General features: G+C 42.8%; 1 protein-coding gene across 2 annotated transcripts in view; it reads right to left on the bottom strand.

The window, feature by feature from the left end:
- Positions 1–18,626, bottom strand: part of ARHGEF15 (Rho guanine nucleotide exchange factor 15) — a 51,199-nt gene extending 32,573 nt beyond the window's left edge. The window contains exons 1-2 of one of the 2 annotated variants that reach the window (XM_042473023.1): positions 18,478–18,626; positions 5,877–6,219 (exon numbers count right to left, since the gene is read on the bottom strand). The gene's annotated coding sequence lies outside the window, so the exon portion shown is untranslated. Of the gene's footprint in view, positions 1–5,876; positions 6,376–18,477 lie in introns of those variants that run through there. The other variant, XM_042473022.1, reaches the window with a different exon arrangement.
- Positions 18,627–20,632: the final 2,006 nt, after the last annotated feature.

Here is a 20,632-nt window from a genome sequence, read left to right on the forward strand (position 1 = left end):
AAGGCAATGAGTTCAAAGGCGGGAACATTTTCCTCAGAACTTCAAAAAGTTACCTCCTTAGACTACAGCTCCCACAATCCTCTAGTCTAGTGGCTTGACTAGTAGACATTGCTGGCTAGAGGGTTTGGGGAGTTGTTAAAATTTTCAAGCTCTGGTATATCTGTGTGTGCAATGCCAGTTGCTTGAGAATCAGCACTGAAATCCATTTGGAGCATGGCGGTCTGGCCACTTCCCAAAGGTGGTCAACAGCAAAGTGCTTCCAAGCCCTTTAAGTCTACATCTCACACTTAAATAGACTTAAATGTCTTCCCAGCATGCTTCACAGCCTCTATGGATAAAGCTGTTATGCTGGGGCAGAGTTAGAAATTATGGGAGCATCATGTTCTCTTTCCCCCAGTAAGCCATCCAGGTGTTACAGAGGGAAGTCCAGAAGCAAGGCATGATGGAAATATCTGTTACATGTGAGCACTTAGCATCTTATAGGTACTATAATAGCACTGCTCAGCCAAGGTATTATTCTGCCAAAGCAATAAAGAAGAGTATCTTTGAGGATCTGCAGAGAGCATGCTTCCTTTCTGAATGCCAGTTTTCAAGATTCATTAGGCTGGTATAGCTGTGGAGTGTGACCGCAGCAGTGGCTCCAACACCACAAAGCTCTTCGTCTACTGATGTGCAGCACCTCACTGCTTCTGTCTGAGTGTTTAGGCAAGAAGGAGATGCTTCCAAGTGTCTGCTCCATATTTCCTACCATAGCTGTAATTGTCTCACATCCAAACAGCCCCTGCTCTGCATGTCACCTTGGCTGCATCCGCACTGCAGAAATAATCCAGTTTAACATTGCTTTAATTGCCATGGCTTAAAGCTATGGAATTCTGGAAATTTTAGTTTTGTGAGTCGTTTTAGCTTTCTCTCTCAGAGACGTCTTCTGTCACAACAAACTACAAATCCCAAGACCCCACAGCATTGAGCCATACTAGTTAAAGGAGTGCCAAACTGGATTACTTCTGTAGTGTGTATGCAGCCTTTATGAGGGCCAGATCCTGGAAAATGACTTTTAAAAATGCTTAAAATAAATAAGTAACACTTAATGAACAATACATAATGGTTAATGAATGAATAAGTTTTAAATCAAAGTAATTAATACTTTTGTTTGCCTCCAAGTCATTTTTTGACTTATAAGACGAATCTATCACAGGGTTTTCTTGGCAAGTTTATTTGGGGGGGGGGATTGCCATTACCATCCTCTGAGGCTGAGAGAGTGTGACTTGCACAAGGTTACTCAGTGGGTTGCCATGTTTGAGTGGACATATGAACATTAGCCTCTTGGGTTGTAGTCCAACACTCAAACAACTACATGACACTGGCTCTCAATTGACAATTGTTAATTGTTGTTGTTAATATTGTTGCTGTTTCTTACCTGCCTCTCCCCATGGATCAAGGTGGGGAACAACAACAATTAACAAATGCGCACAACATCAATTAATACACATCAGTTAAAACACACACATCATTTTAAAAGGACAAATAAGACATACACATATTAAAACACTCCACATTTACAATTCATCTGGATAAGCCTGCCAGAAGAGATGGGTCTTTACTGCTGTTTTAAGTTCAGACAGCACTTTCCACCGTCCAAACATAAGTGGCCCTTAAAAAATAATATGTAAATAATATGTAGTGTTCTGGTGCTGTTGCTCGAAGAAGATTAAGATTTACCTATTTTAGTTACTTGGGAATAACATGGAAGCAAAGAGTTACTTTTAAAATATGTGTAACTATAATGGTAACTCACTAGTTCTGAAAGGACCTGGAACTGAAGTGGTAACTAGTTACATTTCCAAAGCAACATTCCATATTCCTGACCCTTCTACTTTATTTCTCAGTCCATGCTTTCACTTTTCTCCTGCATCCCTGTGCTCAAAAAGTGAAAGTTCCCCCCTCTTTCTCTTTTCACTTCCTGTTCTATCCAGATCACTTCCCTCTGGTGCACAAACTACTTTGTTGAAGAGGAAGAAAGTATCCAGTCTCTTGACTTTTGCGCAGTTAGGTATCAGCTTAACCAGGTAAATGGAGGAAATTGTTCCCAGTCGACAGAAAGCACTTTTCTTATTAACCTAAACCTACCTCAAATAAAGGAGAAACAGTAGAACCTGTCCCACTCTTTAATGAAAACCACTCCTGGTTTACAAAGGAGGGATTAATAAGAAGGGATGGCACCACCAACACCAAAGCAGATACTCTTGGATTACACCTTGGTGAAAAGGAAAGGGCATGGCAGCTAAACATTCAAACAAATTGATCCCCGAGGCAGAATACCAGATCAATTATGGTTGTTGTGTGTCTTCAAGTCATTTCCGACTTACAGTGACTCTATGGTGAACCTATCATGGGGTTCTGTTGGCAAGATTTTTTAGAGGAGTCGAAGGCTTTCATGGCTGGCACCACAGTTTTTTGTGGGTTTTTCAGGCTATTTGGCCATGTTCTAGAAGAGTTTGTTTCTGATGTTTCGCCAGCATCTGTGGCTGGCATCTTCAGAGAATGCTGGCATAGAAGTGAGTGGGATACACACACACACACACACTGTGTGACCCTGGGTTGGGAGGAGTGTTTTCCATGTTAATCTTTGTTGGCACAAATTATATATACCCCACTCACTTCCATGCCAGACAGCATTCTCTGAAGATGGCAGCCACAGATAAATAATAATAATAATAATAAAATCTTTATTTATAGCCCGCCTTTCCAAAGATCAAGGTGGGTTACAATCTAAAAACAGTGTTACAAAGTCACCAAAAAACACATCAATTAGTACATATTAAATAGTACATATTAAAAGATGCTGGCAAAACGTCAGAAACAAATTCTTCTAGAACATGGGCGCACAGCCTGAAAAACCTACAGAAAACTTTTTTCAGAGGAGGTTAGTTGGAGGAGAGGAGAGTGCGATCTGCCCAAGATTAAGGATGTCAGCTAGTGGTGCAAGGGATGCATATGCAACCACTTGACTCATCAGAGACTGCCCTCTTCCATCAGCCAGGGCACCTTTGCCATCCATCAGCTGTGGTTCTGGTGGGGTGGCGTGCTGCTGCCAATTGGGTCTGGCAGGACTGCTGGCCGAGTGCAAAAAAGGATGTCTACCTCCACCAGTAACCGATGGTAGGAAGCAGTTGCCTTCTGGGTCTGGCAGATCTTCTGGCCAGATGGAAAATGACTTGCCTCCCTCTCTGCTCACTGGCAGCTCTGCCAGAATCAGAAAAGGGTGCCAGGTAGCAGTACCAACCAACCCATGCACATGGAAGAGGCTGTGGTGTGTCAGGCAACCTGGAAGCAACAGCATGAGTTACCACACTAGGGTGACACTAACCCTTGTGACGCCACTGTCCAAGGTCACCCAGTGGGTTTCCATGGCCAAGTAGGGATTTGAACTCTGGTCTCCCAAAGTCTTAGTCCAATGTTGTTATGGTGGTGACCCTAAGGCGAACCTATCATGGGGTTTTCTTGGAAAGTTTCTTCAGAGGGGGTTTGCCATTGCCATCCTCTGAGGCTGAGACAGTGTGACTTGCCCAAGGTCATCAGTAGGTTTACATGGCTGAGCTGGGATTCAAACCCTGGTCTCCTAAGCCATCTTCCAATGCTCATACCAGTACACCACGCTGGGTCTCTTAGTCCAATACCCAAACCAATACACCATGCTGGTTCTTATCAGATCAATTGACTTCAGTTTAATTAAAGAGGTGAGAAAGAACAGAAGAGTAAAATCGTCCTTCAGGTTTTTACACACACACACACACACACACACACACACACACATAATCATGTAGTCAAAATTTCTTGACGATTCATTCCAGAGCAAAACTGGTGGGAGAAACACGCCTTTCGGATTCTCACTGAGAGTACAAGGGGGACTTCAATAATCCACCACACATCCGTTTAGTTACTCCTAGTAACTAAGCAAAAACATACTGAAAGTAAAGACAATCAATTACTCTGATAGCAATAGTGTCACTCCTGGTTTGTACCAGAGACAATAAGTCAAGTGACTGCAAGAGAATTACACCTGTTTTCCACCAGGAATGGGTGGGGAGAAAGAGAAAATCCTTCTGTTTTACACCAGATGAAAAATAAGCTCCAATAGAGATGCTTCTTTTTTTTAATGCCAAGAATGAGAAGGATCTGGTATAAAATACCAATGCAGCACAATTTCTTGTGGCTTAACAGCTGCGATTTCAAAGGTGTTCCCTTTGGCAGAGTTTATCCAGGGATGAGGATGTGATGTTGTAACCAGGAGTGCTTTTAAAGCATGTGTAGAGTTGCCACATTGTTTCCCCTTGGTAAAAAAAAAAAAACCCAAAAGTATCTGGTTTATTGTTCTGGGTGAAACCAGGACAATAAGCCAGACACTTTTCTCCCTTGAGGGAAAACCATGTTGCAACTCTACACATGCTCAAAAGCACTCCTGTGGTTGCAACATCACATCCAGCCTGTCCTCATCCCTGGAACTGTTCCCATCCCTCTCTCTCTCTCTCTCTCAAGCTCAGAGGCTGCTGTTGAAGTCTTTGCACACTCATTCCCCATGCTTTAATGGGTTTCTTCTCCAGTTTGGAAAAAATGAAACCGCTCAGATGAATCATTCCAAAATTGGGACCACATGAAGCGCAAAACTGTAAAGCCACAATAAGAAATTGAAATCCAGATGAAAAAAGAAAACTCATCCTTCTAATCCAGGATTTATTTGATGCCCTCAACCTTAGTGACTATTTCATAGTAAAGACAGATTTTTTTTATTTTTTGCAAGGGGGGGTTGCCATGTGGTCCTTTTTATGTGGGACAAAATGTAAGCCTTGCACCTTTTTCTCTGCTCCAGAGAAGGGAGGGGAGGGCGAGTGTTTCTGTTACACCCACTCACTTCCAAAACTAAGAACTAGACTGCCTTGAAAGAGGGAGAGAGTTTAAGAAAATACACAAAATATACTTCATGGAACAAGGAATCAATTTTTCCTCTCTAATCCCAAGTATTACTGAAATTTAAGATGCGGAGAGGAGAACAAAGGATCCTAAGAAAGGTGGCATGTGATTTATGGTGTAGATCTTTACAGGAATAAAAGAGGAAGGAGATGGATATTCTTAAATCTAAATACTTTCAAAGCCTCATTTTCCCCTGAGTAGTAGGGAGACCATATCTAGAGCCCTTGAAAATCATCTTGATCATCTGACCCTGAAGAAACCTTGAATCAGATTTATTCTTCAAAGGAGATTCCCCAGTTCACTGAGAGGAGAAGAAATCCAGCTTGATCAATGAGTCTGTGGCGGAAAATGCAGAATTTTAAAAACCGATCACCTCTCTTGGGGTGGGGGAAATCTAACCAAATGACATGCTCTGATGACTCTTTGAGAAACCTCACCTTTTGGGTCAAAATTTCTCGTAGGTTCCCTCTCCTGGCTCAGATTATTTTTAATTGGCTTGAAAGATTTTACTGAAACAGACATAACCAACAAACAATGCTTCTCCGATCAAATACAATGAGATATACCGAGTTGATATTTCCAGATTGTCCAAATAAGAAATATCCAGATGACATGACAACAATTATAATAGAGCATCTTTCCAAAAAATGTGAGGAAGGATGAGTGGCATTTTCATTTGCCTAATTGAGAAAAGTGCCCCAAATCTCATAGAATATAGAGTGGCCTTGGTTATCTCTAATAGCCCTTACTTTTTCATTCGATTTCTCCATCAGCATAATGTTCCAGACTCCTGGCTCAGATATGAGCTTCCCTCCCCGCATAAGATTGCCTTTGTTACACCTCTGTGAAAATACCCCTTTGTTAAGCCCACCCTCTCATCAACCCCTATGTCAAGAAAGATCCATTACCCCTTAATTCCGGACTCTCCTTTGGAGCATTTCTCCAGGTCGACCTTCTGTGGAAGAAATATTTTGCTTGGATGGAGACTTCACATTCTCAACTCAGACTGATTGCAGAGGGGGGTCCCAGATATCCAGACAGGAGCAGACAAAAGGAAGCCAGTTTGCAAGAAGGAGAAGCTTCTCTTTGCTTGCTTTCTTTCCTCCCTCTCGCTCCTGGATGGTGAGAAGGGCTAGATTCTGCAAGCTGCCACAACAGAGCTTCTTCCCCCAGCCAGCTCTGCCTGTGGTCTTCTCTGAGGTGCCGGGAACCGATCAAACCACTCCTTGTTTCAGAGAGATGGAGAGTTGGCTGCAGAAAAGGGAGAAGGCGGGTGGTGGTGGTTAAGGGAGATCTTTCCTCTTTTTGGCCAAGGCATTGGTAAAGATGGCACAAAAGCAGAAAGGGATGGGATGGGCAGATGCCTTTGCACACAGGAATGCAAGAGAGAGCAAAAGAAAAGGGACTTTCTCATTCATTCAAAAGGAAGGGAGTGGCAGTCAGGAAGGTGGGAGATGTACCCATGTGCAGGCACACACAGGGACACACGCACACAGACACACACAGAGAGAGTTTATTCAGGAGCTGAATACCCGGAAACAGAAAAGACCCACCAACGAACTGGCCAAAAGCAGACAGAATGATGCAAACACATTCACTGGGCTGGAGATTTGACTAAGCATGCAAATTCCATCCAACATGTGCCCAGGAGTTTATTTAAGAGAGGGTTGCCAGCATCAGGTTAATACTTGCTTTCTTCCAATGTCAAAATATTGCCTGCTGAATAATGTCTCTAAAAAGTACTCATTGTTATTATGACAAATACCCCAGAGACAAACACACTTCCAAAACCCTAAACTAAAAAGGTCAAACTCTTTTCTGCTTCCTGGCTACCACATCTTTTATGATCCACAACTTGGGAACATTCATCTTTGGGCACCATCTCCCAAAACCCTCCAGGCATCATGGGTATATTGCCTTGGAAGCCAGACATCCTGAGGTTTAGTGGGAGCCATTCCTAAGTAAGTATCACACAGGGCTGCAGTCTTGAGCAATGCACTTAAATCTCTCAGAGGACTGAATGTTTACATGCAGCTGGAGGGTGCAACCACTGGAAGGCTCTTATGGAGAAAGGAAAGAGATTGGGCAATCTGTTCACTCCTTATACCTTCACAAGAACCCTCAAAACATCATGACGCAGCCCAACCTAAGATTGCCCACCCAGATTCATGTCTGAGCAGGAATGCGCGTCTGGATCTCCTTCTCTCCAAAACAAATATCCTGCCTGTTTGCACCAAATGGAAGAGAGGAAAAGGTGGAAGAAGTAGGTGTACCACCAAATGAATTTAGCCACACTGGCTCATGTGTTTCATAGCTGGACATGAGTCAAGCTGCAGGTAGGAGACACCACTTTCAAAAGTGTGTATAAAATTCCCTGTGTATACAATTCCTTGGAAGAAAACAAACAAATTAATAGATAGGGTCGGGAGAATGACACAGATCAATTGTTGCTAGCTTTCTACAGGAAAGAAGGGTATGGGAGGGTTTATTTACTAATGACAAAGCTGTTATTATACTAGCATCATTCATCAATATAAGAGGGTAGGTGCCTATCAAAGCATTTGGAAAAATTAATTACTAGGATCAGAGTTCCCAGAATCCACCAGCCAGTGTGGCCAATGGCCATGGGGGATTCTGGGCATTCTAGTTCAACAAAGTAAAATTCTAAGCTCTGTGGTTAGCCAAGCACCTAACCTGAGCTCCACTTTTTGTAAAAACAAAACAAACAAACAAACACACACACACACACATACATATTAAAAAGAGGATTGATTGCCCATGGTGCATCACTCTAGGGCATTGTGGGAAATTTAACTGATCGCTAGAGTCAATCATTTGGTGCTGTGGCCTGCCTCCATCCCATAAGCCCATGGTTAGCAATATGCTTTTTTCAGAATACTCCCAACTGATAGAAAAACCACCACTGACTCAGTTCTGCCACACAAAGCTGCAAAACCACACTTATGTCCTGGGAGTAAGCACCATTGAACACAATAAGGCTTACTTCTGAATTGACCAATACTGTATAAGGTTTTAGCACATATTACACAGTAAACAGGATCAGATTTATAGGAAATTGGGAGAAGGAACATCAAACATTCAAGATAAGTAGACATCATATTGCAATGGACCCTTGGCATCTGCTGGGGTTTGGTTCCAGGACCCCTCGTGGATACCAAAATTTGTGGATGTTCAGGTCCCATTAAATACAATGGGATAGTAATATATAAAATGGCAAAATAAAGGTTTGTTTTTGGAATTTATATATATTTTAAAATATTTTCAAGCCAAGGATGCTTGAATCCATGGATAAAGAATCCAGGGATACAGAGGGCCGACTGTACTAGCAGAAAATAGCAAAATCCTGTGGAACGATTTTGAGTTAAGGAAGAAAATGTCAGAGCAGATCTACGACTGAATATTTCTGGAACTCTCTTCCCTGAGACATTGGACTGGCACCTCACCACTTTCTTTTCACAGACAAGCAAAGACTTTTCTGTTCTGACAGGCATTTGTTGAGTGATGATATAAAGCCTATCTTACGCAACATGCTAGTTATTTCTAATTGCTGTGCTTGCTTGTGTGTGTGTGTGTGTTCTATTATATGTTTTAACCTGGTTTTAATTTTTTTTTCCTGATTGTGTTTTAACAATGTTTTTAATTGCTGTAAGCCACTTTGAATCCCAACCTGAGAAAAAGGCAGGATGGAAATCATCATCATCATCGAAAATAATGTCCATAGATGATTTGCATAGGTGGGCAATGAAGACATAGGTCCAAAACACACTGCAGAAATAATCCAGTTTGAGACCACTTTAACTGCCCTGGCTCAGTGCTAGGGAATTGGGGAACTGTAGTTTTGTGAGACATGTAGCCTTCTCTGTCAGAGAGCTTTGGTGCCACAATAAACTACAATTCCCTGGATTCCCTAGCACTGAGCCAGGGCAGTTAAAGCAGTTTCAAACTGCATTATTTCTGCAGTGTGGCTTGGACCATAGAAATAGTTACTATACCTTGATTTCATCATTCATCAAGATTGGGACACTAGTGAAGAAACCAGACTTGGAAAAGGAGCTATGAAGGAACTAGATAAGTTCCCAGTCTCTATGTACAATTGTGAAAGCTGGAAAATGAAGAAGGATAACAAGAAGATAACTATCTCATTTGAAATGTAAGAGGAGAGTTGTATGGACACCGTGGACTGCCAAGAAAACCAATAAATTGGTCCTATAGCAAATCAACCCTGAACTCTCCCTAGAAGCCAAAATGAGCAAAATGAGATTGACATACTTTGGACATATCATGCAACAACATGACTCACTGGAAAGCATGATAACGGTCAGCAAAGTGGAAAGCTATAGGAAATGAAGATCACATTACAGGTGGTCCAGGGCAAGTCACATGCTTTCAGGGGAAGGCAATGGCAAACCTCCTCTGAACAAATCTTGCCAAGAAAACTCCGGGTTGGAAACTACTTGAAGGCGCACAAGAGTTTGCAAGCTCTTAGCAGAGCGGTTGATGACTGGGACTCATGGAGGTTTCTCCTTGATAGGGTCATTGTAAGTCAAAGCTGACTTGATGACGAGCAACAACAATTATAACTTCCATGAAACCAGGAACGACCTCTTGGTTCTTCCAAGGCTAACATAAGACGTAAATCACATTTCTCAGACTAGGGCTACTGCCACAATGCAGAAATAAAGCAGATTGACACCACTTTAACTTCCAGTGCTATGGAATTCTGAGATTTGTCATTTAGAGAGGCACTAGAGCTGTCTGACAGGAAAAGCTACAAAGAAAACCCCCTACAAATCCTAGAACTCCACAGCATTGAGCCATGGCAGTTAAAGTGGTGTCAAACTGCTTTATTTTTGCAATGTGGCAAAAACCTAGGATCAGGGATATTCGATAGCTTAACACTTCCCTGCTTTCATTTGTTCAGCCCAATATCTTGAAAACCATTTTTAACATGAAAAAATAAAACCTGTTCCCTCTGTGTGTGTGTGTGTGCGCGCGCGCGCACAGCAACAGGCTCCTGCATGTAGGAAAACCCTTCTTGCACAAGCCGTTTTTGCAAGAATCTTACATAAGAGCGGAGGAATCAAACACACCCAGACAATCCATTCTGCATGTCCAAGCTATTTGGTACAAGTGTTTTCCTTCAGTACCCACCCAGGTCTGTATCTGCTAATGTGCGCTCAGTATAAAATATATTACAACATCAAAATTATGCCCCTCGGAAAATTTAATTTTGAAATCAGCATGAATTATACAAACTATTCATGTTTGCATATTATCATCTTATTTCATGCAATTTACTTCTAGAGTAGTGGCAACCCATCTTTCTGAGCTCTGGAAAGTTTAGAAATGCAAAGGATGTCTCAATAAGACACCAAATCTACATTTGCAACAATAAAGGCAGAGAATCTTCAAAAACTCAGTAATGGAACCAGAGCTGCTTTCTCCACCTATTTTGCAGCATTCACATGGTAGTCCCTGGACAACCCCAGGCTGCAAAGAGCTTGTGCATTCCTGAATATAGAATGGCATACCATCTATTTTCAAAATATTTTTTGTCCTACCTTACAGTCTATGAAAAGGAACAGACTAACAAATAAATGCATTGCTAAGCTTTTTTTCTGTAATCCCAGTCAGTCATAAGCACTCAAGACAAAATGTGCTAACTTGCCTGAGAAATAAAATACAGGTATTCAACTAATTGTACTGACCCTGTTTTTAATCTGTGTGAATGAAGCTGAAGTTTAAACCTCAGCATGAGAAAGTTAAATTGTTGGTATAACATCTCTCAGGTAGAGTTCTTGTTAGGTATATGGCCTTAACTCTTTTTGAGATATAACCATTTTTGTAATAATCTCTATATTACTATACATACAGTGGGATCTTGGTATCCACTGAAGTTTGGTTCCAGGACCCCCGTGAATACTAAAATCTGTGGATGCTCAAGTTCCATTATATACAATGATGTAGGAAAATTCAAAAGCTTGCTTTATAATGGAAGTTAATGAAAAGGAGCACAAACACTGTATAACTTAATGTTAAAACCTTGCATTATGCCAGATTGCTAACATTGTCAGCATAAATCAAATATGGAAATCAAATGCAAAACATTCCAGCAACAGTAACATTGCAAACTTATACTGTACACATCAAAACATAAGCAAGTCTGTCATCAAAGGAGCTTTCCCCCATGGAAGTATGGGATGTGGTGTGGGGCTGGGATGTGGACTGTGAGATGTTCACACATTATGCAACTGGCATAGCCAATGAGGCAGAATTCTGGGAGTTAGAGTCGAGCAACATCTGGAGCAGTATGGTGTAGTGGTTTGAGTGCTGGACTAGGATTCCAGGAAACCAGAGTTTGAATCCCCACTCACTCATAGAAAACCACTGCGGGGGCAAGTCACACTCTCTCAGCCTTAAAGGAAGGCACTGGCAAATCTCCACTGAATACCAAGAAATCCTTAGGATAGGGCCACCATAAGTTAGAATGGATGTGAAGGCACATAGCTACAACAACAACATCTTGAAGGCTACACAAACCCTACCCTTAGCCTTAAAAGCAGCTGTGGGCAGGGAAGCCTTTTATCTCACAATGAATTCACCAGAGGGAAGGTGGGGCTGTAAATGCAGTTAATAAATAAATCAAAACAGCAACAGGCTATATGAGTCCTCCCAGGCTTTCAGCTTATGCCAAATTCAGCTGTCATGCTAAGCAACAACAACAAAAAAGACCTTTTGAAATTCAACACTTTAATAGTTGAAACAGTGAAGTCTTGTGACTACTTAAAAGACTAACAAGTTTAATTTACCATGGATCTTTGTGCGTTGCAGCCCACTCACATCTGATGAAGTGGGTTATAATCCACAGATCCTTATGCCAAATAGTCAGTCTTTGAAAGGCCACAAGACTTTTTATTATTGAGTCCTCCAGTTGTGTTGGATTACAATTAGGTTCTTTATGGTGATCCTGGCCACTGTGGGAGTTATCATTCAAAACATCTGGACGACCTTAGATTAGACATGGATGAATAAATGCAATATAGCTGTACACCTTCCAGCTTTAAACAGCAGCAGTTGGGAAATCTGTGGGCCACTGGATATGTGAGACTAAGACTACCACAATCCCTTACCATACTAATTGAGGATGATGGGAGCTGAAGTCCAAAACAGTTAAAGGCCCAAAGGTTCCCCACCCTTCTAATTAAAAAAATAGTCTGTCCAGTAAGTACCAGCTTTTGCTTCTAGAAAGCTGTGTGTCTATCCCAATAGCCCAATGAGACTATGTTTACTCAGACATGTCCCACCAAACCCAAACAGAACATACTTTCTGGTAAATCTGCATGGGAATACAGTCTTAGCTTTCCACCCTTGCTTTGTATTTTTATGTGTGTATGGAGAATGCCAACCAGAAATCTGTGTCTTTATCTCTTATCATAATTCTGCAATAGGTGTGGGGTTTATGGCCAAAGGTTTTCGATTATGGTCCAAGGCCGTCATGAGATTTTTTATTGAAGCTGCAAGCTGATATGCCCCAATTGTTGTTAGCAACCAACCTGGATGCTCATGTATGTTCAAGACAGAGATTATTACTATTTTTAAAAAAGTAAAATGGAAGAAAGCCAATGTTTACAGTAAACCAAAGACTTGGAACAATTACTAAAGAAAGTCACAGAAGAAAGTCCTAAGGCAGGCTTACTGCTGAACGTTAAGAAAGCAAAAATAATGACCACAGAGGATTTACATAAATTAAGTGTAAACAATAAGGAAATTGAATTAGTTAAAGATTTCCCATACCTTGGATTAATCATTGATCAGAATAGAGGTTGCAGTCAAGAAATAGATGATTAGGACAGAGAAGGGAAGGAATGAAGGAACTAGACAAGGTCGTGAAGTGCAAAGATATACAACTGAACACTAAAATTAGGATTGCCCACATGCCATTTTATTTTCCATCACTATGTATGGAAGTGAGAGCTGGACAGTGAAGAAAGCCAATAGAAAGAAAATCAACTCATTTGAAATGTGGTGCTCAAAAAGTATTCTGCAGATACCATTTGTTGTTGTTGTTGTTGTGTACCTTCAAGTTGTTTCCGACAGATATCGTGGATGGCTAGAAAGACCAAGAAATGTAGAGCGAATCGTGGCATAGTGGCTTGAGTGTTGGATTATGACTCTAGAGACCAGGGTTCAATTCCCAGCTCAGCCATGAAACCCACTGGGAGAACTTGGGCAAGTCACAAGCTCTCAGCCTCAGAGGATGGCAATGGCAAACTCCCTCTGAAGAAAGTTGCCCAGAAAACCCTATGATAGGGTTGTCATAAGTTGAAAATGACTTGAAGGCCCAGAACAACATCCTAGTCCCAAAAGTTCCTTTTTCCAACCCGATTATAAGGTTGCCATAACTCAGAAACAACTTAAAGGCACACAAAGCTAATATATCAGAGAGATGGGGCATCACTACTTTAACTGCTAAAACAAACTCCCCTCTTTGAGAATGGGATGCTAAATTTGGAAGTCTCACAGGACATGAGTAGAGTTTATCACCTTCTAGAATTTCTCTAGGGAAGAAAACTGGCCTAGGGCTCTGGGAGACCAGGGTTTGAATCCCCACTTGGCCACAGAAACCCACTGGGAGACCTTGAGTAGGCCACACTTACTCAGCCTGAACAAATCTTGCCAAGGAAACTCCATTATAGGTTTGGTGTTAGGGTCCCCAAAAGTCAGAAACGACTGGAAGGCACACAACGAGAAGGATTCCTTTGAAACCAGAGAATCAAATACCCCAAACTCTACATTTCTGTGGCATGTACAAGAGCATTCACATACATACACACACACGCACATACACACAAAACATGTATAACAATCCCACCTGTCTCCAGTGCACATGTGTTCTGCCAGCACTTGCTCAGCTGTTTCCATTTTCTCTTCCCCATAGGAAAGCTATCTGGAACGCACAGCAGGACTGACAACCTCTAACCCAGCAAATACATGGTTGCCTCTCACTCGTTGCAGAAATCTCCTTGTTTCACTACCTGTTCAGGACCGGAGTTGCAGCCACCAGCCCTTTCTCCTGCGCAAAGCTGAGTGTCTCTGCTTCTTCCCCTTCCCTGTCACTGGAGAAAGTGACTCATGTCTTGCCTCTGGGTTTCCTGACACTACATCTTAACCCTAAAATATGAACTCTCACCTTCAAGCTGTAGAGATTTCCTGATCTCGCCTTCCTTTCCTACTTTCATAAAACCAGAGGTTGGAAACATTAACATTTTGGGAATTTTAGGGTGGGTGGGGTGAGATGCACAAAGCTTGTAGGCAATTGAGGACTATATACACATCTGTCTCAGGATTAGATACTTCTCCCAAACCCTCTAAATGTTGTTGGACTGTAGCTCCCAGCATCCCCCAGACATCATAGCCCAGGGCAAGGAATGCTGGGGGTTGCAGTCCAGAAACATCCAGAGGGCCTCCTGATCCCCAGCCCCAATTCAGGGCCTCTAGTGACATCATGACAGAAACCCGCCCTCAAGACAGATTTGTGACATGACCATGGCACAGATCACTAGAGTCATCTGGATTTTGTCAGGTCTCTTGACCGACCAGAAACAGGGCCCTGCAAGTGACGCAGTAGGCCAGCCAAGCATTACAGAAGTTTGCTGTTGCTGCTGTATGTCTTCATTTCCAACTCATGGCGAAACTATCATGGGGATTTCTTGGCAAGATTTTGTTCAGATGAGGTTTGCCACTGCCTTCCCCTAAGGCTGAGAGCATGTGACTTGCCCAAAGTCACCCAGTGGGACTTTGGGAATCGAACCCTGGTCTCCAGAGTCGTTGTCCATTAGGGAAGTGAAAAATCTGAACCAAAAGTTGATAGGAAAATTTGTTCCTGGTGGACTATCCACTGTATTGAATGGATACCTTGGCAAATTTAATTGTTTGGCATTATGTTTTGCTCCCACACCAGCCATCTTGGTCCCTGACTCTGCTAGCTACAGGATTCTGGGAGACACAGGCCAAAAAGCCAGGCCAGATTAAGGTGAACTGGAATCCTGGAATAGTGTCCAAAACTAGGTCCCCTTTGTCCATATGCACCAGCTATTCTAGGTGCAGTGTTACAGAAATTAAATACTGTGACAATTTCATTGCGGTTGTGTGCCTTCAAGTTGTTTCCGACTTACAGCAGCCCTAAAGTGACCCTATCACTGGGGTTTTTTTGGCAAGATTTGTTCGGAGAGGGTTTTGCTTTTGCCTTCCTCTGAAGCTGAGACTGTGTGACTTGTCCAAAGTCACCTCATCAGTTTCCATGGCCCAATAGGGATTCAAACCCTGGTCTCCAGAGTTGTAGTCCAACACTGAAACCATTACACCATGCTGGCTTTCTAGGATTCAGGTAGCCCTCCAGATATTCTTGGACTTCAGCTCCCAACAGCCTTAGCCAGAACATCAAACACTGAAGACTGCTGGATCTGGAGCTCAGGTTGTGATCAGATTCTGGGACAGGCTCTCTCTCCATCCCATTAACCTTTCCAGGTACATCTGGTGAAGACATGGGACATAGCCTTCTCAGTAGTTGTTCCTACCTAGACCATGGAACTTCCCACTGAAGAAGTTTTGACAGGCTCTTTTCTCTGTTCTGTTGTTCTGGCAGGCAAAGACCTATTTATTTAAACAAATCTTCATAGTTTAGCTGTTCAAGGAAGTATAGTGGGTATGCTATTTTTAATATGTAATGCAGGCTGAGTCTCCCTTATCTGGAAATTTGAAATGCAAAATACTTGAAAATCCAAAATTGTCCAAATGAGTGGCTGAGATAGTGACACTTTTGTTTTCTGATGGTTCAAAGGACACAAGCTTTGGTTTTATGTGAGTTTTTTTGGGCTATGTGGCCCTGTTCTAGAAGAGTTGGCCACATAACCCGAAAAGCCCACAAAAACTATGGATGCCAGCCATGAAAGCCTTTGACTTGACACAAACTTTGTTTCATGCACAAAATTATTAAAAATAGTGTGTATAAAATTACCTTCAGGCTTTGTATATAAGGTGTATACAAAATATAACTATATAGGGCATTAATTTCCACGCAAGCAAAATTATGCTCAAAATTCTACAGCACAGACTCCATCCATACATGGAGAGAGAAATCACAGGGGTGCAAGTGGGATTCGGGAAAGAAAGAGGCACTAGGGAGTGCATTGCAAACATACTATGGATAATAGGATGCACCAAGGAATTTCAGAAGAAAATCAGCATTTGTTTATAGCAAAGCATTTGACTGCAAACATCACAAAAAACTATGGATGGCACTTAAAGACATGGGAATGCCAACATATCCGATAGTCCTGAAGAGAAATCTGTACTTGGGACAAGACTCTACTGTTAGAACAGAATATGGAGAAACATGTACTTCCATGTAAACACACCTAGGATCAAAGGTTGAACAAGTTCCTTGCAGCAGGGGATAAAACTCCATGACTCTCTCAATAAGCATAGCCACTGGCCCCCATGGCTAGGGAATGGCGGGACCTGTAGTAAATTTTCCAAGCTCCTTCCATTCCTTTTAAACCTGTTGATATGTTCATACAGCTCTGGGGTGGTGTACACATGATTTCTATGCAAAAATGTCCTCTGCCCTTTGCCCATTGAAATATATCAGTGAAGATGGGGGAGATTTCCCTCCCAACCACCCCAAAAATTGCCCCTCAGGGCAGAAGCCAGAAGAAGGAGGAAACACTGGCCAAGTGATGTGACTAAATATAATACCATTTAATATAAGTCTACTATCTCATATTAATATACTCCAGTATACTGTCTCATTGGTTCAGCTTCTCAGGCTGCATCCACACTGCAAAAATAATCTGGTCTGGCACCACTTTAACTGCCAAGGCTCAATGTGATGGGATTCTGGGAATTGTAGTTTGTCATGACATTGAGCCGTGGCAGTTAAAGTGATGCCAAACCAGATTATTTCTGCCATGTGGATGCAACCTACAATAAAAGGTCATGGGCTCAGACCTGCTTGGAAAAGCCTTAACTGGAACCCATCTCCTTCAGATCCCAAAGAGTCTCCATGGCATAGAGCGCAAGTGGGCAACATGTAATCCTCTCTCAGACCCCTTCCAGGGAAAGCATTTGACTTTTAAAACAGATGACTTACAGGGGTATAGCATTTTTAAAAATGCAAATATGTATGTCAAAAATAGAGAAATCACTTCCTCTAACATATGAGAGCCAGCATGAGGTCATGGTTTGAACGTTGGACTAAAACTCTACAGATCAGGGTTTGAGTCTCTGCTGTACCATGAAAACGCATTGCGGGACTTTTAGGCAAGTCACACACTCTCAGCCCTAGAAAATGTTGTGATCGGTTCACCTTAGAGTCGCCACAAGTCAGAAATGACTTGAAGGCACAACAGAACAACAACATAGGAGTTTATCATGGGGGGGGGGGGGGGTTGGGACTTTAAACAGTGATTGACCCAAGAAAATTGCACAACTGACGTTAAAACGTGATTAAAATGAGATTAACACAAGAGCCATTATCCTGTGAATAGCCAGGGAATAACCAGGCAATAAATAGCAAAAAGTATTCATGGCATTTGCTGCTCTTTCTTGCCTGGTTATTCACTGGTTAATGGCACTTTATCTCAACGTTGTGTGAAAACCATTAGTACAATTGCACAATAATAATAGCTTATTCACAGGATAATATCACTTTGAACACGACGTCGTGTGAAAACAAATAGTACAATTGCAGGATTATTATGGGTTAATCACAGTTTATACTTCCAATTGTCCTCCATGTGATAAGGTCCACAACACACACACACACACACACACACACAACCCTCAATACAAACAAAAATCCATCAGTGATATCTTTACTGGCCAACTGAAATGCACAATATACTTGTTGCAAGCTTTCGAAGCTCCATGGGCTTCTTCTTCATCAGGCAAGAGATTACAAACCAGACAGGAGGGAAAAAACACAACTGGAAATATTAATCAGATCCTCCCCATCATACCATCTTTACTAAGGACTGAAACAACATGGAGGCATCTGACTAACCTCTCCAATTGGTTTTCTTCTTCTTGTCCTGTTTGGTTTGTAACCTCTTGCCTGAAGAAGGAGAAACCCATGGAACTTCGAAAGCTTGCAACCAGTATACTGTGCATTTCGGCTGGCCAGTAAAAAGGTATCACTGATGGATTTTTGTTTGTGTTTGTTAAATGCCCAACACAGCTACCCCTGAATATAACCCTCAACAGTTCACCTCTGGCGCAGAGAGGCAGCCCAAGGCACTCTGTGCACATGCTTGAGGACACTCTCATCACACCCATCCATCCATCCATCCAAAGAGAGATCTTGTCGGTGAGTGCTGGGAAATCAGAACTGGGGTGTATGTGTGAAAGTCAACTAGATCAAGTCACATGAAAGTCAGGTTTAGGGGGATCAACCCAAGGTTAGAGTTAGGAATCCTCTTCCCAGCTTACCTGGCACAGCTTGCAAGGGCTCAGGAGGAAGCCAGTGCGATCCAGGGAGAGATCCTGAAGAAGGATCGAGGGACTGGGGCCAGGAGGTGAAGGCAACCCTGGAGATCCGACCTCCCTAGTAGGAGATCCCTCCGATCCTCTCCTGCTATTGAAAGCCTTGCCTTTCCTTTGTCCACACGCTGCAAGCCGGCTGCGTCTCCTCCTCCTGGGCTCCAGGATCCGCCTTCCTTTTCCTCCGCCCCACTCTGACCATAGGGCAGGAGGGGGGGAGGAGGAGGAGGAGGGAGACCTTGCAAAACTACAAATCCCAGCTTTCCATAGGGTGGAGCTGCAGCCCTTAAGGTGGTGTCCAGCTGCATGATTTCTACTTTGGAGATGCACCTGGGTACCACTTTCAGGGCTGGAGCTCCATCCTAGGGGACTTTGGGATTTGCAGTTCGACAAGGTTCTCTTGAGTTTTCTCTACCCAAGAAGGCTAGTAGAGGCACCATGGTGCATAATGCAGTTGGGCATCGCTTTCAGGGATGTAGGTTTTGGGATTTGTAGTTTTTGACCAGTTGTTCCTGGCTCGTGCCTCACAAACTACAGATCCCAGCTTTCCCAAGGATGGAGCTGCAGCCCTTAAGGCGGTATCCAGCTGCATGATTTCTCCACTGTAGCTGCACCAAGGTGCATCCTGCAGTTGGGCACCATTTTTAAGGGCTGTAGGTCCAGCCTAGTGGGAAAGCTGGGGATTTGTAGTTTACCAAGGTCTTCTTGAGCCTTGTGAAGAGGGCCTGGGAGAGGCACCTCTTGGTGCATCATGCAGTTGAACCCTAAGGGCTATAGCCGCATCCTATGGAATCCTGGGATTTGTAGTTTGACAAGGTCTTGAGATTTCTCTGCCCAAGAGGGCTGGTAGAGGCAGTTGGACACCGCTTTTAGGGCTGTAGGTCCAGCCTATGAGACCCTGAGATTTGTAGTTTTTGACCAGTTGTTCTAGGCTGGTGCCTCACAAAACTACAGCATAGGACCCAGAACAATGGATGCAAGCTCCAGGAAAAGAGATTCCACCTCAACATTAGGAAGAACTTTCCTGAGAGTAAGGGCCCTTCCTTAAGCTACAAATCCCAGGATCCCACAAGGTGGAGCAATGGATGTTAAAATGGAATCATAGTGCTATAATTCTGAAATGTGAAAGGGAGCCTAGTCTATTGGATTCCACCTTTCGACTTGCCATCTGAATATTTATCCCCCTCTGATGAGCCTGACCCCAAAATCTTCTGACAGATGTGTTTTCCTGAGATAACCATTTTATGGCTGGCTCTTGATTCCAACTCAAATTGGCACTGTTCATGGCTTGGCATCTCCAGTGTATCTCCCTCCTGGAAGCTGGCCATCCAACTCTCTTATGATTCCTTTCAGCAGCCATCAGCAGCCTTTCCTTAGTAACAATTGGGCTCCTTTGCTTCCCGTCATCTTAAGCAGAATTTGGCAAAGTTACTTTTGGGGCTGCCTGGAGGATTCTGGAAGTTATAGCCCAAAACGATATTTTTCCAAAGGCTTCACCATTCTGCTTCTCCTCCCTTCACAGAAATATTTAGGGGGCTTCACTGATATAAAACATATGCTGTATCCGCACTGCAGAAATAATCCAGTTTGACACCACTTTAACTGCCATGGCTCAATGCTACGGAATTCTGGCAAGTATAGTTTGTTGCAGCACCAGAGCTGAGCAAATCACACTCTCTCAGCCTCAGAGGGTGGCAATGGCAAACTGACTCTGAAAAAAAACATGCCAACCAAACCCTATCCAGTCAGCACTCAATATCCACAGAACCCCAGCAGATACCAAGGGCCCACTGTAATAGATTCGCCTTAGGGTCACCATAACTCAGAAACAACTTCAAGGCACACAACAACAACAGTACGGTGTAGTAGTTTGAGTGTTGGACTATGACTCACTATTGAGATCAAGGTTCGAATCCAAACTTGGCCATAGAAACCCAGTGGGTGCCCTAAGCAAGTCATACTCTTTCAGCTTCAGAGGACGGCAATGTTGAGAAACTGGAATGTGTCCAAAGGAGGGCGACTAAATGGTGAAGGGTCTGGAAACCATGTCCTATTGAGAACGACTTAGAGAACTGGGGATGTTTAACCTGGAGAAAAGAAGGTT

The sequence above is a fragment of the Sceloporus undulatus genome, chromosome 6, assembly GCF_019175285.1.
Source record: "Sceloporus undulatus isolate JIND9_A2432 ecotype Alabama chromosome 6, SceUnd_v1.1, whole genome shotgun sequence".
NCBI lineage: Eukaryota > Metazoa > Chordata > Lepidosauria > Squamata > Phrynosomatidae > Sceloporus > Sceloporus undulatus.